The 6548-nt window shown below is 33.5% G+C and overlaps 2 protein-coding genes across 2 annotated transcripts in view; both read left to right on the top strand.

Moving 5' to 3' along the window:
• Nucleotides 1-6548, top strand: part of sema4d (sema domain, immunoglobulin domain (Ig), transmembrane domain (TM) and short cytoplasmic domain, (semaphorin) 4D) — a 266298-nt gene that overhangs the window by 197728 nt on the left and 62022 nt on the right. The window lies entirely within an intron of this gene.
• The window catches only part of LOC103035651 (homer scaffold protein 1), a 263702-nt gene that overhangs the window by 97675 nt on the left and 159479 nt on the right, over nt 1-6548 (top strand). The gene's annotated exons all lie outside the window — the stretch shown is intronic.

Consider the following 6548-nt stretch of genomic DNA (forward strand, 5'->3'; position numbering starts at 1 on the left):
ACAGTGTATAACAGTGTGCAACAGTGTATAACAGTATAAAACTGTGCATTAGTGTGTAACAGTGTATAACAGTGTATAACAGTGTGTAACAGTGTATAACAGTATAAAACTTTGCATTAGTGTGTAACAGTGTATAACAGTGTATAACAGTGTATAACAGTGTATAACAGTATAAAACTGTGCATTAGTGTGTAACAGTGTATAACAGTGTATAACAGTGTGTAACAGTGTATAACAGTATAAAACTGTGCATTAGTGTGTAACAGTGTATAACAGTGTATAACAGTATAAAACTGTGCATTAGTGTGTAACAGTGTATAACAGTGTATAACAGTGTGCAACAGTGTATAACAGTATAAAACTGTGCATTAGTGTGTAACAGTGTATAACAGTGTATAACAGTGTATAACAGTATAAAACTGTGCATTAGTGTGTAACAGTGTATAACAGTGTATAACAGTGTATAACAGTATAAAACTGTGCATTAGTGTGTAACAGTGTATAACAGTATAAAACTGTGCATTAGTGTGTAACAGTGTATAACAGTGTATAACAGTGTATAACAGTGTGTAACAGTGTATAACAGTATAAAACTGTGCATTAGTGTGTAACAGTGTATAACAGTGTGTAACAGTGTGTAACAGTGTATAACAGTATAAAACTGTGCATTAGTGTGTAACAGTGTATAACAGTGTGTAACAGTGTATAACAGTATAAAACTGTGCATTAGTGTGTAACAGTGTATAACAGTGTATAACAGTGTGCAACAGTGTATAACAGTATAAAACTGTGCATTAGTGTGTAACAGTGTATAACAGTATAAAACTGTGCATTAGTGTGTAACAGTGTATAACAGTGTATAACAGTGTGTAACAGTGTATAACAGTATAAAACTGTGCATTAGTGTGTAACAGTGTATAACAGTGTGTAACAGTGTGTAACAGTGTATAACAGTATAAAACTGTGCATTAGTGTGTAACAGTGTATAACAGTGTGTAACAGTGTATAACAGTATAAAACTGTGCATTAGTGTGTAACAGTGTATAACAGTGTGTAACAGTGTATAACAGTATAAAACTGTGCATTAGTGTGTAACAGTGTATAACAGTGTATAACAGTGTGCAACAGTGTATAACAGTATAAAACTGTGCATTAGTGTGTAACAGTGTATAACAGTGTATAACAGTGTGTAACAGTGTATAACAGTGTGCAACAGTGTATAACAGTATAAAACTGTGCATTAGTGTGTAACAGTGTATAACAGTGTGTAACAGTGTATAACAGTGTGCAACAGTGTATAACAGTATAAAACTGTGCATTAGTGTGTAACAGTGTATAACAGTGTATAACAGTGTGTAACAGTGTATAACAGTGTGCAACAGTGTATAACAGTATAAAACTGTGCATCAGTGTTTAACAGTGTATAACAGTGTGCAACAGTGTATAACAGTATAAAACTGTGCATTAGTGTGTAACAGTGTATAACAGTGTATAACAGTGTGTAACAGTGTATAACAGTATAAAACTGTGCATTAGTGTGTAACAGTATAAAACTGTGCATTAGTGTGTAACAGTGTATAACAGTGTATAACAGTATAAAACTGTGCATCAGTGTTTAACAGTGTATAACAGTGTGCAACTGTGTATAACAGTATAAAACTGTGCATTAGTGTGTAACAGTATAAAACTGTGCATTAGTGTGTAACAGTGTATAACAGTGTATAACAGTATAAAACTGTGCATCAGTGTTTAACAGTGTATAACAGTGTATAACAGTTTGCATCAGTGTCTAACATAGTGTATAACAGTGTATAACAGTGGGTTACAGTGTATAACAGAAGAAGTATAGTGTTGTGGTTTATTTAAATTAAATGCAATATTAAACCAGCCAGCAGCTCCTAACTCTTTACACGTTTATTAGACGATGTATTAAACTAATGTTTAAGGTTTTTGAGCAGGTTGATGGTATACAGTATGCAGAATGGATTCAGGCCAAACAGCCTGAGGGTAAAAGCAGACATACAGAAATATGTCTCAACTCGCTCAGAATGTCATGCATTTCTACCAATGTTCCATAGGTGCTCATTTTACTCTGTGTTTAACCCTTAAAGTGCAGGAGTATTGCACAGTCTTTCATATTACTTCATCTTATTTCATTTATTAATACACATCCATTCCTGCATTCCTTTTCATGTTAACTTTAAAAATGGCATTTGCTGCTCCATTTAAAAGAGATTTAACACTGAGGATACCAATAGATTAAGTGTTCCCGATGTTATTTTATCCCGTTCCTTCTGCAAACACAGTGGTCCCACTTTTATTTTCAAAATTCTGTACTGACAACAAGTCAGGACTGCATGCATTGCCCTTATGTCTCAACATTTTGTGGAATGGATGTATTTTAATAAAGTTAAATTTAATAAAACATGAAATATTTTGGGTTAATACGGTCTGCTATCAAATAAAATTCAGAGTAATTGTATAAGAAGCAGCAGTCAGCTGGATGTATCTGAGGTAATTGTATGAATGGCTGCACGTTTAGCTGCAGTTTAACCTTTGAGCTGAGCGTGAGGTTAGACCTGTCCTGCAGGGAGATAATCTGACCTGTCTGTGTGTTTAATCATCATGATTCAGTTCTGATACTGAGATTAAAGTAAACAGGGTTTAGTGGAACTTCAGCAGATTTTTCCTCTGATCATTAAAGAGCTCAAACTGACTGACCTACAAATCAGCTGTTCCCAGCTGTTCAGCCCAGACTAATCATTACACACACACACACACAAATTCTATTACTACTACTCTTACTATTACTACTACTACTATTACTACTATTAATATAACTACTACTATTACTACTCTTACTATTACTACTAAATACTACTATTTATACTAATAATATTACTATAATATTAATATTACTACTACTATTACTATTATTAATATAACTATTACTACTATTACTATATTCCTATTATTACTACTACTCTTACTATTACTACTTTTACTATTAGTACTACTACTACTATTACTTCTACTATTACTATTACTACTACAATTACTATTACTATTCTTACTATTACTATTATTAATATTACTACTACTATTACTACTATTAATATAACTATTACTATTATTACTATATTACTACTATTACTATTAGTACTACTACTACTATTACTACTACTATTACTATTACTACTACAATTACTATTACTACTCTTACTATTAGTACTACTACTCTTACTACTACTACTATTACTTCTACTATTACCACTACAATTACTCTTACTACTACTACTATTACTATTACTACTACTACTACAACTACTAGTACTACTTCTACTAAAACTACTACTATTAGCATTACTACTCTTACCATTATCATTAATATTACTTGTATTTATACTACAATTACTACTACCACTATTATCACTACTACTATTACCTCTAATAAAACGAATACTATATGTACAAATAGCACTATTACAACTACTTCTTTTATCAATAAAATTAGGAAAATTACTTCTAAGTAACTGTAAAGTACTATTACTGATACTACTACTACTTCCAGCATTGCCACTGCTATACAGTAAATTTGTTCAAATATAACTAAATTAACACTAATAGTTAAATTTCAGAACTCATAGTGGTACGTTGATATTAGGAGTGATTAATAACTGTCAAATTTGCTGTACTAATACTGTTATTACTAACACTATTATTACTACTATTACTATTAATACTTATACAACTATAACTGTTACTCCTGTAACTAATGCTGATACTATTAGTACTGATGCTAAAATGTCTTACTTTAATCTGATTAGTTTTTTTATGTTGGTAAATGTTGGTCTATGATGGGGTTCTGTTTTGTAGTGTTTTTTTCTATGAGATGTTTGTAGTTCTCAGACTTTAATTAAAGCAAATCGTAGTCATTTCTGCTGCTGCCTCCTGTAAACCTGTTTATCACCCATTTCTACAGCATTTCTGACTCAAACACTGCAAACTGAAAAGCAGGCTGTTCTGAGGGAGCGGGTTGAAGGGGGTCAGGAACTGAGTATCAACGTTTCAAGGCCTCATGATAACTCAGCCCCCCCCCCCCAGCTGCTGTCCTGAAGCAGCCTGTTCAGACTGGATCCTGCATACCTCCAGCAGAAAGCCTGGACTTACGGCTCTGGTTGCACTTCACAGGAAGAAGATCTTTTTAAATGAGAAGCTGCAGTGAGATCAGTTTCGGCTCCGGAGTGTCCTGGGGGGGCATGAGCCGCCCATCAGCCCCACAAACAGAACGAGGGGCTGGGGCTTCAGCTCAGAACCCGATGGATTTGGAGTAGATGTTCATTTTGAGGAACATCATGCACACAACTGTGCAACTGCTACTGTCATACAGAAGCACAGAGAACATCACACAGAAGAATGTAATACTGGGGTTTTTATTGTGTGTGTGTGTGTGTGTGTGTTTATATATGTGTGTGATAAAGTGATGCTCTGCCTGATACACAATAAAAAACAATAAAAAATCAAAGAGCCACATTTAACCCAGGAAAGCGCTCAGCATTACAGTCTCAACATCTAAAATCTGAACATTTGAGCCTATAAATAAAATGGGCCTATCACAACAGACCTGCTTTATTTATAGATTTATTAGATTTACTACTACATTTACTGTTATATAAGTTCCCTACTAGTACTAAGAATTAATGAAGTTCAACTTATATAGCACCTTTCTAGAAACCCAGGGGCGCTTTACAATTTACATCTACACACTGGTGAGAAGCGGCAGCCAATAGCAAACAGCGTACTCTCAACCGGAAACAACCGGAAACCTGGAGGACTGCATCCAGCACCACAGCATTTACCCAGAACAGAGTGCCAATCCATATCTGGGCACACAGTCATACACACATTTATATACAAACAAACGTACATACATACCACACACTTACACATATATACACCAGATCAATTTAGAGTGTCCAATTTACCTGAACTATGGCAAAGACTACTACTTATTCTTCTCCTACTACTAATACTGCTACTGTTACTACTTCTATTTACCAATATTATTACTGAGATTTCAACAACAACTGCTACTTTTACTACTAGTACTGCTACCTCTAAAAATTATATTACAAATGTTAATACTACATTTATTACTGATAGTACTTCCATTACTACAAGTGAACTACAGCAATTACAAATAATGTAATAGTAAAAGTACTGATACTATTAATTTAATTACTACTATTACTTATACTATTACCACTGCTGCTATTATTACTAGATCCAGAACGCAGCAGCACGTCTGGTCTTCAACCAGCCAAAACGGGTACATGTCACCCCGCTGCTCATTGAGCTCCATTGGCTACCAGTTGATGCTCACATCAAATTCAAAGCTCTTACAATCGCCTACAAGGTGATGACAGAACAGCTCCTTCCTACCTGCACTCGCTCCTGAAGGCTTACGCTACCTCCCGGCCGCTGCGCTCCTCCAATGAACGGCGCCTCGCTTTACCAAACACTCACACAAAGCAATCCAGACTGTTCTCATACAGAGTTCCCCAATGGTGGAACAAACTACCTTCCACTACCAGATCAGGAGAATCTCTCACTCTCTTTAATAAACTCCTGAAGACAGAGCTCTTCAAAGAGCACTTACTCTCCTAACACCTCTAACACACTAACTACTTCTAACCTCATTTCCTTCTTCCCCTCCTTCACTCCTCTATCCTATTATTCCCCTTTGACCTCCTTTTATCCCTATCCAAAGTTGTTTTTACCTTTAAACTTATTTTACATTGTCCTTGACTATTGTAAGTCGCTTTGGAAAAAAGCGTCTGCCAAATGTAATGTAATGTAATGTACTACTAATACTTCTGATATTACTATATGACTACTATTACTACTTCTACTTCTACTACTAATAATTATAATATGAATATTACTACTACATCTACTACTAATATTACTTCCATTACTTTTGATATTATTACTAGAACTACTGCAATGACAAGTAATGTGAGTACTGATACTACTACTTTTACTATTGCTGCTATTAATTATAACTTATGCTACTTCTACTTTTACTGCTAGTCCTCCTGCCATCACTATTATCAACACTTTGATCTACGTTTTAATTATTAATAGTAGTTGTATTTGTGAAATAAATGTAATTTATTTTATTTTAATGTAATAGATACAAATTATTATAAGTGTATTAATATGGTATGAAATACAATTCATTTGAATTAAAAAAATAATGTTGCTTTCGTTGAGTTTTAAAACATATAAAATAGATTTTTTCTACTATAACAACTGTAAACTGTTAAAAAAATGCTATGTGCAATAATAAATGTCTAATAAGTGTAAGTTTTTTTTACAGCCGTTTTTGTAATTATTTTATGTATTTTTTTATTTTACACTGTCATTTTGTTTAAAAAAAAAAAAAAACTAAACTAAAAATGTTATAAACTATGTAAAACTAAACTTTTTTTTTTAGCACAGTCACAAGCTAAAGTAAGTTATTATTATTTAAATAAAATTAAGTC

Source organism: Astyanax mexicanus, chromosome 17 (genome assembly GCF_023375975.1).
Source record: "Astyanax mexicanus isolate ESR-SI-001 chromosome 17, AstMex3_surface, whole genome shotgun sequence".
Lineage (NCBI taxonomy): Eukaryota > Metazoa > Chordata > Actinopteri > Characiformes > Acestrorhamphidae > Astyanax > Astyanax mexicanus.